Source organism: Electrona antarctica (assembly GCF_951216825.1).
Source record: "Electrona antarctica genome assembly, chromosome: 19".
NCBI classification, from domain to species: Eukaryota; Metazoa; Chordata; class Actinopteri; order Myctophiformes; family Myctophidae; genus Electrona; species Electrona antarctica.
Window position 1 is genome coordinate 10,768,358 of NC_136800.1, and position 19,198 is coordinate 10,787,555.

Sequence of the window (19,198 nt, forward strand, 5' to 3'; positions counted from 1 at the left end):
TCGGTGGCGCGCTATGAGCTTGTAGATCTGCTATTTTTCACACCAAAAGGGGTTCCCGCCCAAAATGGGTTAACTGTCCTTTTGCTCAGATCACGCAAACCTCAGCAAAAAGAAAAGGACAATATCGATGGCCTCCAACTGTAAAAGGGTCAATCTTTATATTCTCAAAGTTAAATTAACATGTTAGGGTTTTTGTTTTTCATATAGTGGCAAAAGAGTCCTGCTGAAGCATAAACGCTTCCTCTTAATCATCTCCCATCATGTCACTGAAAGCATGTTCATGTCATATTGGGGGAAAAAAGGCACAGGATAGACCAGAAGATTGCATTTAGCTCTAGATTAGGTTTGAATAGAGATTAGTGGAATCACCTCACGGCCGTGCAGTTCAACAATACAGCATTCATATCAAGTTTCTGGCATTGCACATCATTGAACATGCGCCGTACCGCACTGTACTGTACAATGTAAATACTATTGTACAACACATCACATACACATTTACCCATTGCCTCACAGCTCCATTATTACTCAACAGCTAAGGCTAGTGACACCTCCTGACAACTAAGCTCTGCAAGTAGAAACCAAGGACATGCATCAACAGGAATGTGAAATTTATCTGCAATAATATTATGACTTGTGGTTATACTTAATTGGTCACAAAAATGCATTAATAAAGATCACATTTTTCAGATTACAGTACAGTAATGCAATGTAATGGACAGATTATTTTAGAATGCATCCCTAGAAGAAAGCAGGATATTTGTCTTTGACACATTCTTCCTTAGTTACAATTTTAGAAAACATGCGACGGTGGAAGACCTGCTTCAAGACCACATCGTTTCCTGCCAATCAACACTTTAGCATTCCCCAGAGAACTAACAGCTATGGCTATACTAAAACAAAAACTATTTTCAATTTATTGGAATTATAAAATAACCCTCTGGTGAGGACATTTTTGACTCACTACGGTAATTCCTTTCATAATATGATTATAGCCTTTAGTTGTTGAATTGCGAATATTATCAACAAGCTTTTGAAAAGAAAAAAAGCTAGGCTATTATCACAACAATGCAGTTTTATAAAATGTTGGCTCTAGTGTCCGTGTCCTTCACAAAGAGACACTAGTCTAAACCTAACCTCTAGTGTCCGTGTCCTTCACAAAGAGACAATAGTCTAAACCTAACCTCTAGTGTCCGTGTCCTTCACAAAGAGACACTAGTCTAAACCTAACCGCGACCCAAATTCAGTCAGGTGAAATATTATGGTGCACCAGACCATAACAAATGCAGGAATTCAAACTGTGACCTTTCTCGTATAGTGGCCTATTATCCCATATCTTTGTTTTATCCTGAGGGCAGCCCGGGTCATTAATTTTACTGGTTCCTCAAGGTTCAATACATTCTTTGATGTTTTTCTGACACAGAACACTTAACATTCCACATGTACTTCTCGTCACCCTTTTGGTTGAAGGGACTAACAAATGTAAGTTATAGCCCATCTAAATGCACTTGTGCAAGGGGAAGTAAGAACAGAAAAGTAGCCTTGGCCAGTTTCCATGCACACAGCATCATACAGCACACCGCTGAGATACGATCTCCATTTGATGATGTCATCGGATCATTGCCAGCTTGGAGGGGGTCAATGTGTACACTTGACCTCGGCAGTGCACAAACAACCACACCCACAGATTCTAATGGACCAGTTCACACAGGTTTAGGTCTGTGGAGCAGGACATTCTCTCTTTTTGCTCTTTGAACCTATTCCTAGTCTATAAAAAAAAGCTGTTTTCCTTTTCTCTTTTCTCCAAAATTGTGTTTTTTTAACATCAGTAGCTTCTACAAAACGTCACACTGTTTTGCGGGATCAATTTGAAGGAATATTTCACAATGCGAGTGGAAAATCACGGTTCAACACTTCCGCATCAATCGCAATGAATCTGGCCAGTTGACTGCCATTTCAATCCCAACTAGATAAAGTGCCCCTCGGGGCACAGGTCTCCACCAGGGCAGGTCAGGTTGTGGCCTCCTGGTGGCGCTATAATAGGTCAATGTGAAAAGGGAGCCATTTCTTCTTACACCTTGGATGGCAATTAGATGATTTGAGGCATTTTGTTCCAAAAATGTGTTTTGCAGAAATCCACCTGTTGGTGGCGCTATAACAGGCCAATGTGAAAAGGGTGGGATATATTCCTCATCCTAGTAGGAAAATCCGTGAAAGATTTCACGTAAATTGCACGCTGCGTTCATGATTTGAGGCTTTTTGTTCAAAACGGGCCAATCCTGCAAACTTTGAAAGCCAATGTTGCCCAATTAGGATGGAATATGAAATATCGGACAGATCCGTCTTAAACACATGACTATACAGATACTGTGTAACGATTTGCGGGATTTTTGGACAGAATCTGGAGGAGTAATATCCAAAAATGTGTTTTACAAAAGTCGGCCTCCTGGTGGCGCTATAACAGGCCTCTACCTCTGGAAGAGATAGAGGTTCATCGTTGGCATCTAGGGAGTGTGTGTGCAAAATTTGGCTTCGACCGGGTTAACGGTGCCGGAGATTAGCTGTACACAGACGGACGGACACACACACGGATAGAGTGCAAAACATACTCTCTCCCCATGCCTTCGGCCTGGTGGAGACAATAAAGTCGATGGATTAATTGCACTCACTGTTATGAATTGTTTGTTTACACTTCCCATTTTGGCAAACCCATACAGACATGTTTGTCTCTAATTGACCACCTGGCAGCAGTGCTATTGCTCCTTATTGTCTACAGGTGACAAAAAAACCCTTCACATTACATCCCAAAGGAATCCTAGGAAAACAAACCACTGTGTTTGACCTTTGGAGGGACTCTTGTAGCAACAGGCTCCGCTTACAACTCATATCAGCTTCCATTGAAGTGCGAACAAAGGCTCCGTAATAGTAACCAACAAATAAAAGAGAGAAGCTGAGCAGAGCTCGATATCGACGAGACACTGTGGTGGACATGATGATGCAGAACCAACTGTCATGACTACCCAAATTCGACCCCCAAGTCCTTATGCAGTGAGTACAGTACAGTACACCGACCTCAACAGTAGCATGCCTGTGACAAAAGTCACAATTATTCAGCTTACCTTCACATTGACACTGGAAAGGATGGTACTGCCAGGGGAGTGGTAATTTTGTAAATATTTAGGCTTAGTCTCATTAAGCTGATTTGGGTACTTTACTCTGCTGGTCTGCCATGAACACTTGAGGCTAAAGCTTCTTAATTTCTACTGTGCCACTTCGGGCGAGCTTTGCATTCTTTGAGACAGTATAAGTGCCTGATTCTGTGGGTTGCATCATTACAGATTTTCTTTATATTTAATGTGGGATTTATGGATGTTTTGTCATGTTTTATCAGGGATTTATAACTTTGCAAATGATCTTAATTGTGTTCAAGCCGGTCTGGTGTTTTTGGAGACGTTGAATGCGAAGAAGGCTCCCATCGTCAGCTGGGAAAGTCTGGGCAGCTCTGTGATAATTGATTTGGGGAGCCAAAGAGCCTAGAAATCCTGGCAACCTGAATAAGGAACCAGTACCAGGTTCTTGTGGCGAGACAGCGGAGATGTTGTGGTCAAGGGCTAGGCTAAACTCCTCGGGCGAAGGGTAGCGATCCCTGCGGTTGACTGAAGGAACAATTACTGGAAGATTTCTTTAAAAAAAAGGGGGGGTTTGCAGAAACATGATGAGCATTAAAAAAACAAAAGAAAAAGAGTTGAGACAGAGATGTTTGTTTTTCCGAGAACACTCCAGTCTGTTTTAGATGTTCGACATTTTTGTGGATCTCAATCAAAGGGCGATGCAGACAAGAACGCCTGTGGTTCATCTATGATCCCTGGGTTTCAAGGTGCTGGCTCAGGACACAAAAAAACTGAAATAATTTTTTTCTTTGTTTTTATTTCAAAAAATGAAACATGAACAATGAAACAGAAATCAAACATAAATGTGAATGCAAGAAAACAAAAATACATAACAAAAACAGAGACAATAAAAGAAATCCAAAGAAAAACAGAAAAACAGCTTGACAAACTTCAAAAATACAGCATTTTTCAGACAGTACAAGGCAAGGCATGGAACAGCAGGAGACATTACCCATAATATACAGCAGATATCCAACATTAATTGTCACAAGCCCGGCCTGCATCCAGCCCTTGCTCGCACCCCGAGGAGACAGAAGCTCCGGTGACCTCCAGCCCGCCACCAAGTGACTGGCCAGAGGCCCCCGGATCTGAAATATCATTTGATTATGAAGTTATACCCTAAAGGCCCATGTGTTTCATCCCAACTACTAAATACTGTCGGGGAAGATAAACTGAAATCTCGGGCAAAATAAGTGTTACCAGTGATTGGGATCGCAAGTGTCCATTGGTTCAATTAATGAGTCCAAACATCTTTTCACGCCCTATTTCAACAAACGGCATAAAGGGCCTTTCAAACGGAAAGTGAGGAACGCACGCGTTGTTGCCTGGATTAACGAGAGGTCTGCTACAGGTCTTCTAAAGAGGGGCGCGACAACGCAAGCGTAAAAAAAAAATTCTAAACAGAACCCAGGTCTGGTGAGCCGCGGGCGTGTGCACGAAACGAGCACGCGCGCAACAAATTCACGGGACCGCACTCACGTAAATACACTTGCGATGTCGCACCGCGACTGCTCTGCGCAAAAACGCAGGTCTCATTGAAAATGAACTATAGGCGCATTAAATCGCGTCGCGTTTGAAAGGCCCTTTAGAATGAATGTGCTGGTGTGACTCAGTCTCAGTGTGCAGAGTCTGTTCTGAGTGTGTACTTAAATGGACCCTGAAGGACCCATAAGGGTCCATGTGGTTCCATTTTGTACACTCTCGGTTAAATAGACACCGAGGATTTCACGGTGTAGCCTCAACCTCTCCTGCACTGAATCTTCTATCTTGGGCAACATTCTTAACACAGCCACCGAAGAGCCAATGACAAGCTGGTCACACAAGTATTATGTTTTATGTTTTCCCCATTGCTGTCTAATGTTTCACATCGAGGTTGGGACCATCGAGCAAACTGCAGCTCACAAAAGAATGGGCCCATTGATTCCCAGAGGAATAATTTTAGTGGAGGGAGAATTTAGCACAGGCCCAGCTAGAGAGAGCTATTAGCCGCTTCTCCAGCGCTGTGATCCATGACTGGAGAGGCTCAGTGTGAGGAGAGAAAGGGGACCTTACCCTGGCACAGTCTTACAGTGTCGGCTCACCCAGGCTCGCACTGCAGAGCCGTGTGCTGGTGAAGTCATGTTTTACGAGGTTGTTTCAGTCTTACAAACCATGCATTTGAGACCATCCCCTGCCTCAGTGTATGGAATACCATCGTGTTATTTCATGCTATAGGCCTGACATAAAGAATTCACATCATATCATTACAATGGGACTAGGTTATGAATCTGAAAAGTAGTCTACATTGCACTTCATATTATGATCAATCAATTATTATTATAATAAGTCGTTAGCTGCATGCAGCTTGAATAAACACAGAGACGTATAGGTCTACTGTATGTGGCTGTGTCACACAACCGTGATACTGTACATCCATTGCGCAACCAAAACTAGCCAATCTAAAAGCTTGCGAGGTGTTGCGGATGCCGCACGTTGTTAGCTTGTAGATCTGCCATATTGGTTTGCGCGACTCCGCCATGCGACAAAGTATAAATCCAGCCGTGGTCTACGCCCTCCCAGACTGCGCCGGAATTCCTCTTTCTCAGGAGAAACCAAAGTGGTCCATCATTACCTCCTCCAAACTCCCCCTTTTCCCATTTCAGCACCACACTGAGCTGAGATATCAGCTAACACATTATCCTCTTAGCCCGGGAGACTGATAGCCGGCGAGGGCCTCAAGCCAGGAGTGGCCGTACAGGTCAGTGAATAGAACAGGCGTCACAATTACAGCAACAGTAAATTGAACACAAATCAACAATTTTATGCTCACTTATTGACCAATTGCAAAGCATGCTAACTACATGTTAAATCCCTCTTATATATGTGTACAGTCAGTGTGCATTCTTTTTTTTTATGATTATCTTAACATCACTTATGTAGTGAGTTCATCAAACAATGACAAATTATTATTATGATTATGCATATTATGATTATAATTATTAGGCTATGTCAGAGATTATAGAGACCATACGCACACATTATACATTGTAATGTAATTCAATCAATGAATAACAAACACATCCCTCGTTGCAGTCATTACAGAATGTCACAACAAAACGTGATCACTATAGCTATGAATATTGGGTGACATTATTCCATCTGTGTTCCGAAGACTTCCTTTTTCAAGAACATTTGATTGTATACCTTGGCTTCCACCTCCCTTGTGTCAATAGAGGAAGCCAAACCCACCAAGTTTTTTTCATTAAACGGACAAATTTGGTGAGGGTTCTATTCCAGACTCGGCGCCAAGTCATTTTATATCACTTCAGCAAGCAAGGGAAAAAAAAGTGAACTCATGAAACATTAATAGCCTGCTGCAACGTTAAAGAAACAGAAGTCCTTAATCGTCATGAGATGTTTTACAAGCGAATCTGGCATTCCTCATCGCATGTTGTTTTTCACCGGGGCCATTTTATGTAATAGCCTGAGCCCCAAAAGTGAGATGTCATGTAGCTTAAAAAAAAACAAAAAAACATTACACTGTAAAATCATCAGTGTTCATTTCATTTACGGGTCCATTTGGGTCAATCTTTTACACTCCCAGTGTTAAATTAATACTGACGATTTCCACTGTGCAGCAGCCCCACATGCTGGCAGTATCCCAAGATGCACCTGCACTTTCAATTACTCAGTGAGTGCACTCCTCACTCTCTCTCTCTCCGCGAGGTCTAGACACCCAACACCTGCTGCACATTAATCTTGAACGGCCCCCGCCCGCCGCCGGATACGCTTGGTTAGTGGCGACAACATGAACATCTCATTGCCACACCTTTCCCCCTCCTGCCCTGCAAGGGGCACACTTCTCCCCGGGCCCGCGCTCTGCGGGGGCCTGGCATGTGTAGTCTCACCTTCAACCAGCTGGGGGGGGGGGGCTCGGGGCTCGTAGGACAAAAGCCGAAGAGGTGCCAGGTCCCCTAGCCTTCACACATTATTTGCCATCTTGGCAGGTGCATTCCCATCTTGGCTGCGGTTAAGCATGTCCACATTCTTTGACTGGTACAGTAGGTTCCAGTGTTTCTGGATTGAATCCATGTGCGTGGTTCTAGCCCACCACTGACTTCATCGTTGCATTATGGCCAGACCTAGATGCTCATGAGGCACACAATGAAAGTCAAGTCATCGCAAACCGTGCAATACCTGCTTTCACTTTGTGTGTTCATTGTTAAAGTCCCCTTTGGATGAAATACTTCAGCGCCTACTATATATCATCCACTTGCAGTTGCATGCATGCCGCCTTCAAAACCGACAAAAATCTGAAACAATAACATGACGTGTCTGACACTGAAATTCATTGAATCGTTGTTTCGTTCATGTGCATTATTTTTAGGGCGTGTCATTTTTTAACAAATTCAAGTTGCTAATTAGCCCTGACTGACAGAGAGTCTGAATTATCGTGTGTGTGTGTGTGTGTGTGTGTGTGTGTGTGTGTGTGTGTGTGTGTGTGTGTGTGTGTGTGTGTGTGTGTGTGTGTGTGTGTGTGTGTGTGTGTGTGTGTGTGTGTGTGTGTGTGTGTGTGTGTGTGTGTGTGTGTGTGTGTGTGTGTGTGTGTGTGTGTGTGTGTGCGTGCGTGCTTGTTCTTGTAGTGCGAGTCTTGCTTTGAGCAGGAGGACAAATGATGTCCCGGTGTCATTGTGATCAGAGAATGCAAGGTGCACTCTGCCAGGGTGGATGCAGCCAAGGAATGGAGCCCCAAACTGACAGCCACAGAGCAGCGATGACGCCGATGAGTAAAGTGAATGTATGGGAACACACAGATGGGGGGGGGGGGAGAGACAGTTGCTCAACCTGTCGACAGCTTCTCCATAATTCAATAAGTCAAGTTGTTGGACCATTCCTGCGAGGCTGCTACACTACAGCAACTCCATAAATAGCTGTCAAGCCACGTCGCTGCCGTTTTTTCTCTCCACAGTAATCTTGCTCCTCTCTCTCAACAGGTCTGCTAACGTAATTGAAAACATGGAGTAGAAGAAAAACAAACAAAAAAACCCCACAAGAATCATTGACACAAGGAATGTTTCTTTGTCCTCTCGTTTGTTGTCCTGTTTAAACTTGTCCCAAGAATCTGTGAATCCAGCTACAGGTCATCACGTCTGACACAATGCACCCCTTGTTCCAGAGTCGTCAAAATGAAATTGTTCATTGCCACACTATTAATACATATGATGATGGCAATGTTTGTAATGTTTATATAGCAATGGAAAAAATACTTCTCTGAGGGCTATGATGGTTGATGGGGAAATATTTATAGAGATTCGATCTGGGGCTTGGTTATGGGGATGCTTCATAAATCAGGCAAGTCACTTAAAGTGCATTTCAAGTTGTATTTTAAGATATATTAATCCCTGGAGGAAAATTGACAGATCTTTTGTTTTGCTATTTCAGAATTGTAGAATTGAAATTGAACAAATGTGATTAACAAATTTGACAAACAAATCGATCTGACAAAGAAATTGATTAGCCATTATTAAACTATAAATGAAGAGCAACAGTGGGTTGTTTTCAGGATGAAACCTACCGCAGAGCAATGATTCCATTTCCTACTCGGAGTGATGTTCAAATTCCCCCTTTTTTTTGTCAAAGAAAAGAGGCATTTCAACTTTCCCACCATCCCCTCTCAATGTATCTACTCTCCTCCAATTGTGACTTAAGTCTCCCTTGGACACAGGCCAATGTGTTAACTCCAGCAAATTCAATGGATTAACAATTTTACTTCGCCCGCCCCCGGCACACACACACACACACACACACACACACACACACACACCCCTCCCCTCCCCTCTAATCTTAAAGGGCTGACCTCAGCCAGCAAATGACCAAATTCACACAAAATGGAGATCCGCCCCCTCCATCCTTGTCTCCTTCTACTATACTTCTCTCTGAGGCTCCCATTGAATCAGCGAGCCACACTTGCTGAGATCATGGTGACAGATCCTCAAGTACCCCCTCTGTTCAACAAGACCCCCCCCCCGCCCCCCTTATCCCCCCCGGGATTCAATTTGGTTGGTAAACAGCGCTCACAAAACCCCGGCGAGTGTGGGAATCTTAACAAGGCCCGCGGACTATATCTTTGCATTCGTGGGGATTACAACAGATGGAGCTTTGCTCGGCCGGCCACCACAAACTAGTGTTCGTGTTTAACGCGTTTCATATTTAATGCTCACTCACCAATATTACAGCTGCATGGCCACACAGAATGTGGAATCAATTTAACGGAGAGGTGCTGGAGTAGAAGGCGCAAGTAAAGCCTGATTTATACTTCCAGAAGTTTCCGCAATGCGCTGTGAGCTTGTATGGAGTATAAAGTAAGCATTAAAGACATTTTAAACACCAGGGGCATGACAAATAGGCCTTAATGATTATGAAAACGCTTAATACTCACCGGCAAGTGTGTGAATATCAAAACTATATAGTTGAGGCCTCATTAAACACCAGGGGTTATGACAAATAGGCCTTAATGATTATGAAAACGCGTAATACTCACCGGCGAATATGTATATGAATATCGTAACTATTATACTACCATATAGTTGAGGCCTCGTTAATATACTGTAGGTTTGATGCCTTTATTCACGGTGCGGAAGCTCCGGAAAATCGACCTTGTTCCCAATAAGAATGACATCACTTCATCATAGAATATGATGAAGTACTCTCGACGGACAAAAATACATTTTCGGGGTGAATTAATCGCATGGAAATATCACCCCCTGTTGTGTGGGGAGCAGGGACCTTTAGTCAGAGAGTGCTCTGTGCATGCCTTGCAAAATGAGCCTGTTTCGTGCTGCATTTTATGGGCTACTTGCGATGGCCGCACCAACTCCCTTCAAGCTAGCAGAGCATGTTGTGACCCATGAGGTCAGCGTCACTGTTGAATCCATGCCACAGTGTCTGGTAGAGTGGAACTGGGCTATGTGCAGCTGTGCAGAGCTCTGGATTGGAGGGCAACACACACACACACACACACACACACACACACACACACACACACACACACACACACACACACACACACACACACCCTGCTGTCACATTGTTTGTCATTCCATATGTCAGTCATTTCGAGCTCTCCCAGGCCAACATGAACACATTTTCATAAGAGGATGCAGGAGGAAAAGCCAGAGTTCTTCCTGCTATATAACGTCAATGTTTCCCCCAAGTTGGAAAAAAAAAAGCTTTTCCATGCTGCCCAGCGATTTCACATGTGTCGTTCAAGCAGAGATCAATAACCTTTGTGATCATTTGTGCCAATGAGTACACACCTTCTCACCTACAGTATGCAGACACAGCTTTTTTATGAGTTGAGTTTTTCCATACATTCATAGCCTCATTACTTATGTAGGGTGATGCGGAAAATATCAGAACACGTTGCGAGCATGTAGATCTGCTATTTTGGAACTTGTAGATTTGTAATTTTTGGACAGTAATGGCATGCCCAAAAAATAACCACATGAACCCTATGTCCCTATTCAGGGGGGAAAAGCAGATCTACAATCGCACAATAGAGGGTATGCGCGTGACATCATCATACCCGGAAGTTATGCGGGAATGCCTACTGAGTGGCAAAAAACGACTTTCTGGCCTTGACAGCTCATACATCCAAACAGAAAAACTCACTTTGCCACTCGATTTGCCACTGGATCTGCCATTCACTTTATGCATGCGCATACCCTCTATACAGTAAGTCATATTGCAACACATTGTAAGCTTGTAGATCGTCAATTTTCACTGAAGAGATTTGGTCTAGACAGGAAAGAAATGAGGAGCACAGACACCCTTAATGAAGTATACATGGTTTATATTATAGGTAGGGTACGTGATATTTTTTTGGTTAAAACAAAATGTTTTCAGATTAAAGGTTAAATCACTATATTCTGATAGTAATCATTGCTATAGAGCAGTGGTGTCAAACTGGTGATCCGCGGGCATTTTGCGGCCTGCGAAGACGTCCAATGCGGCCCGCAACATGATTTCAAAAAAAGTTAATCAACACTACCTCTAAGCCAGTGCTCTGAGCAGTGCTTGCTTCTAAGCAAGGGATGGAGGGGGAGGCGCTCCCCCCTCCCTTCGACTGCCTTAATTGCTCTGGCTCAGCTGTGACAATGAGTAGCTAAGTACCAAGAATTCACATTTCGTCCAATGCGGCCCCCACCCCAAACTGAGTTCGACATCCCTGCTATAGAGTGTTTGTTCAGTAACAGGGGTCTCCCTGTCTCTCCAGCTCAGAAAACAGAAAATACATTTTCAGGTAGGTGACAAAATTCCAGACAATCAGGAGAGAGTAGCCATTTTATCAGCTTTATTGAGTGGTGCAACCACTCCAAGGAACAGCAATGTCCGCGACTATGTTACTATGTTTAGAGTACCAGTGGCGCTGTTGTGCCAGAAACAGAGAGAGAGAGATAGTGCTGCACTGTTGCCTGCTAATGAGAGAGAGAGAGAGGGGGGGGGGGGGGGGGGGGGGGGGGGAGGGGAGTTGCACCACTCAGTTCACACGGGTGTGATTTTTTTATAGTGTTCCAGTTCCAATGTTGTCTGCATGCTCATTTCTTTGTGTCATTCACTTACAATTCCACTTGTTTAATCTGTATCCTGACTGTATCCTGATTGGATACAATCGGTATCCCAGTTTCAGTTTCTGAAAAAGCTGGAGAGACATATCCTGTTACTGCACAAACACTCAATAGCAATGAGTACTATAGCAATATAGAGCGTTTTAACACTTATTTTAACCAAGAAAATCACTTCATCACTACATTTAAGGTCCCTATTGGCCTGAATATAAAAAAAACGGGGTCGTATTATAATCAGGACTAGATTATTTGATATTCAAAAATGGGGATCGTCTTATAATCAGAGTCATCTTACATTCGGCACAATACGGGGTAGTTCAATTAAACAAAGGATTTTACTTTTACCGTGCATTTCTTGGTTCAAGTCCCTGGCAACTCCTAACAGTATAGCAGCATCACCACTGTCCACCACCCATATCCCTTCTCCTTCCATCCATTCCCCTCTCATCCCCGCATTCCCCGGGTCAGAGGCGCCTGCTCGAGCCGCGGTGCCATGTATCCTAATCACATAAGCACACAGGCTAATCCACAGGACAGCTGGGGAATCTTTACTGCACGGTCGTAGCATGAGCTGGCCTGGACGGCAGCCTCCGCGGCCCCCCGGCCGTGTCTCTCTGAACCCCCGCACTTTCATCATGCTGTCATTGTGTCCCCTGGCACTGCAGTACATCCACACATCCACCATATCTCCGTATACACACGCACACGCACGCACGCACGCACGCACACACACACATACACACAAGCCGACACAACCTTGAGAGTGGTTGTACACTGTACTGTAGCATCCATAGAGCAGATCTTTGCAGTGCAAGACGACAACAAACAGTGAAAATGACAGAGCTTGTAGATTTAAAAAATGGGGGACCATAACCAAACATACATTTTAAATTAGGTCAAATTGGGATATTATTATTAGACATAAATATCAAATATATATATATATGAGACAGTGTCTGTCTACATTTCCCAAACGGAAAAGCATGTATTTCATTCCTTCTGACCAGAATCATGGTATAAAACATATCTCCAGCTGCCGGTGAAAAATTAATTGTGGGGGATATCAACAAGCAGAGGCATGGATTTCCCCCCCAACACCCCCCCCCCCCCCCGAATCGAACTCTATCGCACACGCGATAGAAACTTTGTATCCTATGTTGTCTGTGGCATTGCAATGTTCCCCAAGTTCTTGTGGCGAAGGAAGGCACCCTCGGGCATTTTTCTTGTGCGAAAATAAGCCTATACAATTTGTCAGACAAGTCAATCTTTCATCCATCCCCCTGGCCTGATGCACAACACAGGTGTTGACCTGGCTGCTCCAATGAAGTTCCTCTCTCACAATAAGCAAACCGTCAGGCTGTTGTTGTCTTTCCTGCGCGTACTTTTATACTTTTGGTATTGGATTTCCATTTCAATATGACCTTCCAAAGTACTTACTGTCCAGGCAAATTGATGGACTGAGGGGGGACATGTCTATCCCATATCCTAGTGGTTATACATCAGAAAGCTCCCATGTCTAGCCCATTTAGACCCGACGTCGAAATTTAAAAAAAATATGTCCTCAAAATCCTGACAGTTTTCTGAAAAACCTCATGTTTCTGTATCAGTGGTGCTCAATATTTCATGTCAAGGACCCCAGAAACTATATGTAATGTGCCTCCGTCCCCCCATCTGAAAATATGTTGTTCCAGGGACCTCCCCCAGAAGCAAAGATTTGAGTTAAAATGTTCACTTTGTAATAATATATATTCAAAGATGTGAGGCACATTTTCACGATTTTTCAAAAATAGCAGACCTACAAGTTCATAGCGCGGCACTCGGTGCCGCGCTATGAACTTGTAGATCTGCTATTTTTCAATAGCTAAAGCACCACCAACAGGGGTTCCCGCCCAGAATGGGCTAGGATATCTTCAATGATGAACCGTTTTTTATTCCAAGTGGGTTCTGTTAGAGCAGTTAGAGCATCCGTCCCCTTAGAGAATCTGATGAATAATGGAGTAATAGAAGGAATTTCCTCAAGAATAAAATGTTGCTAACCCTGCACCTCTCCTGGCAAGTGCTCACAATTCCCCTGGTGCAATTGCGAGCACAATGGCCCTGCCAAAAAAGCCCAGGCGTCTAACAGATCTATGTTTGTCCCATCCCCCTAGAAACCCCCGCTATGGGATCTCCAGGGCTTTCCTCACTCCGCAAGTATGTCCACCAATGAAAGAAACACATGCTCCCATTATTATTTATAGAATCGTTTGTTTATTTATTATTTTTATTTTTCCTGAAAGAAGATTTGTTGACTTAGGCCCATCCGAATATTGCAGAATTTATGTCCAGTATTGAATCATCCTTTTTGGATTTTGTGGGAGTGCAGTTTATGAAAGACGAGGATTTTATGATAGATGAGCTTTGTCATGTGAGGCTGACATTTTTATGATTGTGAGCAAGTGTTGAAAACCTCCTGAGCCAGTTATCATCATTATCCATCGTATCTTGTAGGGAGACCTCAGACATGGTGAGGTTTCTCCCTAGTCATGGAAAAAAAAAAAGACGAAAAAAAAAAAAAGAAGAAAAAAGAAATGACAGAGACCTCCAATAGAGGCTGCTGACTTCCAAATGAAAATGCTGATAGTTTTTACAGTGCACATCCCGAGTGGTATCACAAAACATATTCGAGATATATTACACCTAAATACTCTGCCTTGTGCTTAAGTATTTAACCAGCATGGCTAATAACCGATAATGTTAACTGCGGAGTTTATTTAATAGACATTTGCCCGGACCTGTGAGAATGAGAAGTGAAATACATAGCGTCTCCGTCTATACAAACAAGCATTTCATTATCTTAGCTCAGGGGTTCTCAACGTTTTTGGCCGGGGACCCCCGGAAATGCTTTGGCAATGTCTCGGGACCCCCGCCCCGCCCCCTCCCGACCCCCAATATAAATTGACTGCTACAATAACCTTAAACCATTTTGGGCGGGAACCCCTTTTGGTGTTTTAAGCATTGTTATAATTTAGCTATTGAAAAATAGCAGATCTACAAGCTCATAGCGCGCCACCGAGTGGCGCGCTACGAGCTTGTAGGTCTGCTATTTTTGAAAAATCGTGAAAATAAAAATAAATAAAACTTTTTTTCTTTTTCTTTTTTTTGAAAATAATTTGGGGACCCCCTAAAATAATTTGGCGACCCCCGAGGGGTCGCGACCCACGGGTTGAGAACCCCTGTCTTAGCTGACAGTATAAGAAGAGTGATTTGCGGGTTGCTATCGCACACACCTGAATACATCGTGATTCAAGGTGATCAGCATGTCTTTATAGCAGATGGCCAGATACTACATAAGTGTTTTTCCTGAACATGCTGTATTTTTGTTATTTATTATTTTGCTCCTGTTTTTGAGAAATTCTGAGCTCACATGTTTTTCCAGGCATGAGGGGACAAGTGGGAACCATGACAGGTACTTAACAACAATCTGAAACATTTATAAACAGGGCATGCTCCTGGGCAGGGCACAGGAAGAGGGCGAGGGAGGTAAATGCAGAACCCTTCAGACCCCTATCACACTTTCCAAAAAGGAACTAGCTTTTTCCTTTAAGAGCTGAAAAAAACTAAATCATAAATCAGAGAGCTCCGCAGACCTGTGTGCCATGAGCTAAGGTGTTTTCATAAGGCTGGGCACATATGTTTCAACAACGATTAGCTCGTCTTTTGGTAGCTAACACTTGGACCTGGTGTTCTGGTGATGCTCCCAGGTGTTTGCCTGCTTCATAGCGCTGAAGGGCCGTATTAGTTCAGTTCAATTACTCTTTCTTTCTTTCTTTCTTTCTACTGAATGTACGTACATTCATTGAGGGTTGAAATGGCAAGTGACAGGTCAGTTTGTCCTGTTTTAGTTTCTTGTCCCATATTGGCTCTACACCTGTGACTATGCATGCATGTCATGCCCTCAACTCTACAGCCAATTACATCCAATGCGACTGGACCACAAACCCACCACTCCTCCACAAAACCTCCTTGCAGACTCAGCAATATGGACACATCCTGTACAATGGGCGGGGGGGGGGTTGCCATTTCTGGCTGCTCCAGGTTTCAGTGAGACTTATCTCACTATCTGCTCTTTCTCCACTACTGCCTGAGGCATTTGTGTCCAAGCAGTCCAAGGGAGTGAGAACGCAGAGTGGGGGCAAAAGCTCATTTGATTTTTTTTTCCTTTTTTTTGCCCTGTGCTTTAGTTGCACCCACTTCCTTCATGGTAACAGCTGTCAAAACGTTGCCGGATTACAGCACACCACAAAGTTACGGCTCGTATTAGAGCCTGGCACAGCGCAGGAAGTTTTGAGGAATGGAGCAAAGCAAAAGGAATACTTGAGCCTGATTTATACTTTGTTGTGCGATGGTGTCGCGGTGCCGGAAATAGCGGATCCATGTGCGCTTATAGATCCCCTATTTCCGTTATAAATGAAGCATCGGGCCACTCTGTTCTTGGGGCAAGGCGAGTATAGGACCCAGGGGAGGAATAGCTCACACTAGCAGGGTGTAATTTAGGTACACGTGTCGGGGATACCACGGGTTTTACAGTGATGTTTTAGGTATTAGAACTGATATCACTGTGAAATCCAGGGTGTTTTGATTCAATTTTTACACTTGCAGAGTTAAATCAACATTCCTGCAGGTTTTGCTATGATACAGGCGTTAATTGTGTTTTGTTTTCACATAATGTGGAGCTCTCGTTGCCAGGCAGGGATCAAAAGGCCACTCTCCCTTGGATTAGCCGGCTTCGAAGTTTCTGTGATGAGGAGGCCATGTGATATTTGCACGGATGTTGAGAAAGAAAATTCCCTTAATTCCTTACACATCTGGCGAGGGAGAAGGGCTTGTTGAAATAATAGTAGTTCCAACAGGGGAGATTGTATCAGTTCTGGTGCAAATGTCCAAAACTTAAACACAAAACACACAAAAATGTGTTTATGTCCAGATCTGCTACTAATGAGTTTCATAGTAACTGTGTTTGACAGCTGTAAGGAGACACCATCGCAAGCATAATGTGTAGCATAATAGGTCCTGATCATCAGTTTACACTAAATCAATGTACAATGTCATAGCAAATAAAGGGTGGGCTTCAGTGATAAGTGTTAAACTCCAGCAGGGGTGCATATCGTATTCTAGTAAACACCTATCTGCAGTGATGACATCTGAATACATAGCCTAGCTAGACATAATGGTGACATCACTCCTCCAGCAGGGAGGGTGTGTTATTTTCAGCCGTCATACCTAGATGCTGACAGAGGTGTATGCGTCTAGTATATGAATGTATCTGGACTGACTTCCCACGCCCAGAAAAACCTTTACAGTTCAGTTTTTAAGCATACGTGTGTGGGCTGATTCATGTATGGTTCCATTTGTTGCCAGGGCAACTGAAAATCCCCTTAAGAACTGAACTTCATGGGTGCTTTCCCCTATGAGCTGAAAGAGCAGCAAATGAAAAGCTGAGTTTTTCATTTTTTGTTATTTTTACCTGGTGAGCTGAGATCACAGAATTAATTAATATCTACATACAGTCCATTTAGCTCAAATGTCAGTGCAGAAAGTCAGTTTGCTTCTTAAGTTTACTTTGTATATATAAATATCAATCTGGAGCATAGAACACCCATTGGATCAAAGTATCTTAAATACTGGATGTACCCCCTTTGATGTTTTCAGCAGTTCATATGCTCGTGCAATTATGAGTATTTATGAGCATGTTATGCTCATGTACTGTACATTTTCACGTGCATGTATTATCTCAATAAAAATGTAAATCAATCCAAACTCTTTTGAAGAGTAGCCAATAAATGGGAAGGGTGTGACTTGGTGGTGGACTGTATTAAATGATCAAAGTGCAATTATTTGAGTACTACACTCGAGTAGGCTATATTCTTTTGAAAATGTACTTAATATACAGCAAGTACTCCAGTACTAGGTTGAGTACTTTGTCATGGAACACAGGATACGAACAAAGGAAAACAAAAGGATTGATCTTGTCATGAAAACGTACTCATTCATTATTTGGGCTTAAAATAATCACTGGGTGCGCGACGATGAGAGTCCATTGTTGCTGCAAGGATCAAAACAAACAACCCGAATGCCACGTGAAATAATTTAAAAATTCATTTATTATTTCAGATTTGTTTTTTCGCCTTTGTTATACAAAGAAGTTAAATAACTTAAATACATTCTTACCAGTCATTTGTGATCTGTTTATACCTACAAGCTATACACATGAGGTAGAGGAAAAAAATAATTTAGGGTTCCCATAAGACATGAATAAGTGAACACGGACAAAGCTTTGTTGTAAAGTGTAGTATCATCACAAAGGGCAATACATGGTTGCTGTGTATATTTGACAAGCACAGGACAAATCCTAACAAAAATGTACATGTAACATGATGTCTATACTGTAGGGCAGTGGTTCCCAAACTTGTTCACGTCAAGGACCCCCAAATTGACACTAATTACTTAGCCCTGCGGACCTTAGAGTATATATGAATAGAGACGGCACCCGAGTTCTCCTCCCATCCACTTGCATTAAGTTGCTCAAAAGCGCATGAGGCGATTTCACTGTGCATTCTGGGTAGGAACAGAGTGCATTCTGGGATGGATTGGGCCCAAACACATGAACGCGCTGCCGCTGACTATCATTGCAGGCATTCAGCGTTCACGTGTCATCGTGAACGTGCACAATGATAGTCAACGGACCAGCGCGTTCATGTGTTTGGGCCCACGCTGCAATATCAAATTCGGCCACTATGTCCATTTCGCCTCAGGGTTTCATCCGGGTGCCGTCTCTATTCATATATACTCTAAGGCGGACCCCCATTTGAAAAGATATGCCAGTTACCCCCATAAAAGAAGATTTTTACGGCTCTAGCAGTGATTCTCAACCCGTTTAATTTCAAGGACCCCCAGTTTGACATGCATTACTCTATACGGAGCCCCCATTTAATGGCATTTCTATCTCTGAGACCCCCCAATTTATATTGTAAAATCAATGTTAATGTAACTCTTGAAAGGGTCCATTTGGTTCCATTTGTACGCTCTCAGAGTTACAGGCCCATAAGGGTCCATTTGGTTCCAAACTATCATTTAGCTGGGGACCCCCTGGAACTCCCTCAAGGACCCCTGGGGGTCCCCGGACCCCACTTTGGGAACCACTGCTCTAGGTGAGTGTATATAACCTATAATCTCACATTGACCGGTTGATGAAATAAAGGTATGATGATGATGACTCGAAAGAAATGTTGGATGTGAGCATAAAAATAAAAAATAAAACTATTCAGTGAAGATTAGAAAGAACATGACCCTCTGATCTCTCGGTTCATTGTCATTTATCATTCCAGGGGGGAGGAGACATTAGAAGACCCTACCGTCTTCAAAAGAGAACTAGATTACACT

At 43.2% G+C, this 19,198-nt stretch overlaps 1 protein-coding gene and 1 long non-coding RNA gene across 2 annotated transcripts in view; one reads left to right on the forward strand and one right to left on the reverse strand.

Moving 5' to 3' along the window:
* The window catches only part of wnt3a (wingless-type MMTV integration site family, member 3A), a 93,450-nt gene that overhangs the window by 13,223 nt on the left and 61,029 nt on the right, over positions 1–19,198 (forward strand). The window lies entirely within an intron of this gene.
* LOC306943197 lies at positions 17,902–18,736 on the reverse strand. The gene is made up of 2 exons (XR_013792367.1): positions 18,618–18,736; positions 17,902–18,276 (listed from the first exon to the last, which is right to left on the reverse strand). It is a non-coding gene; the product is annotated as an uncharacterized lncRNA (long non-coding RNA).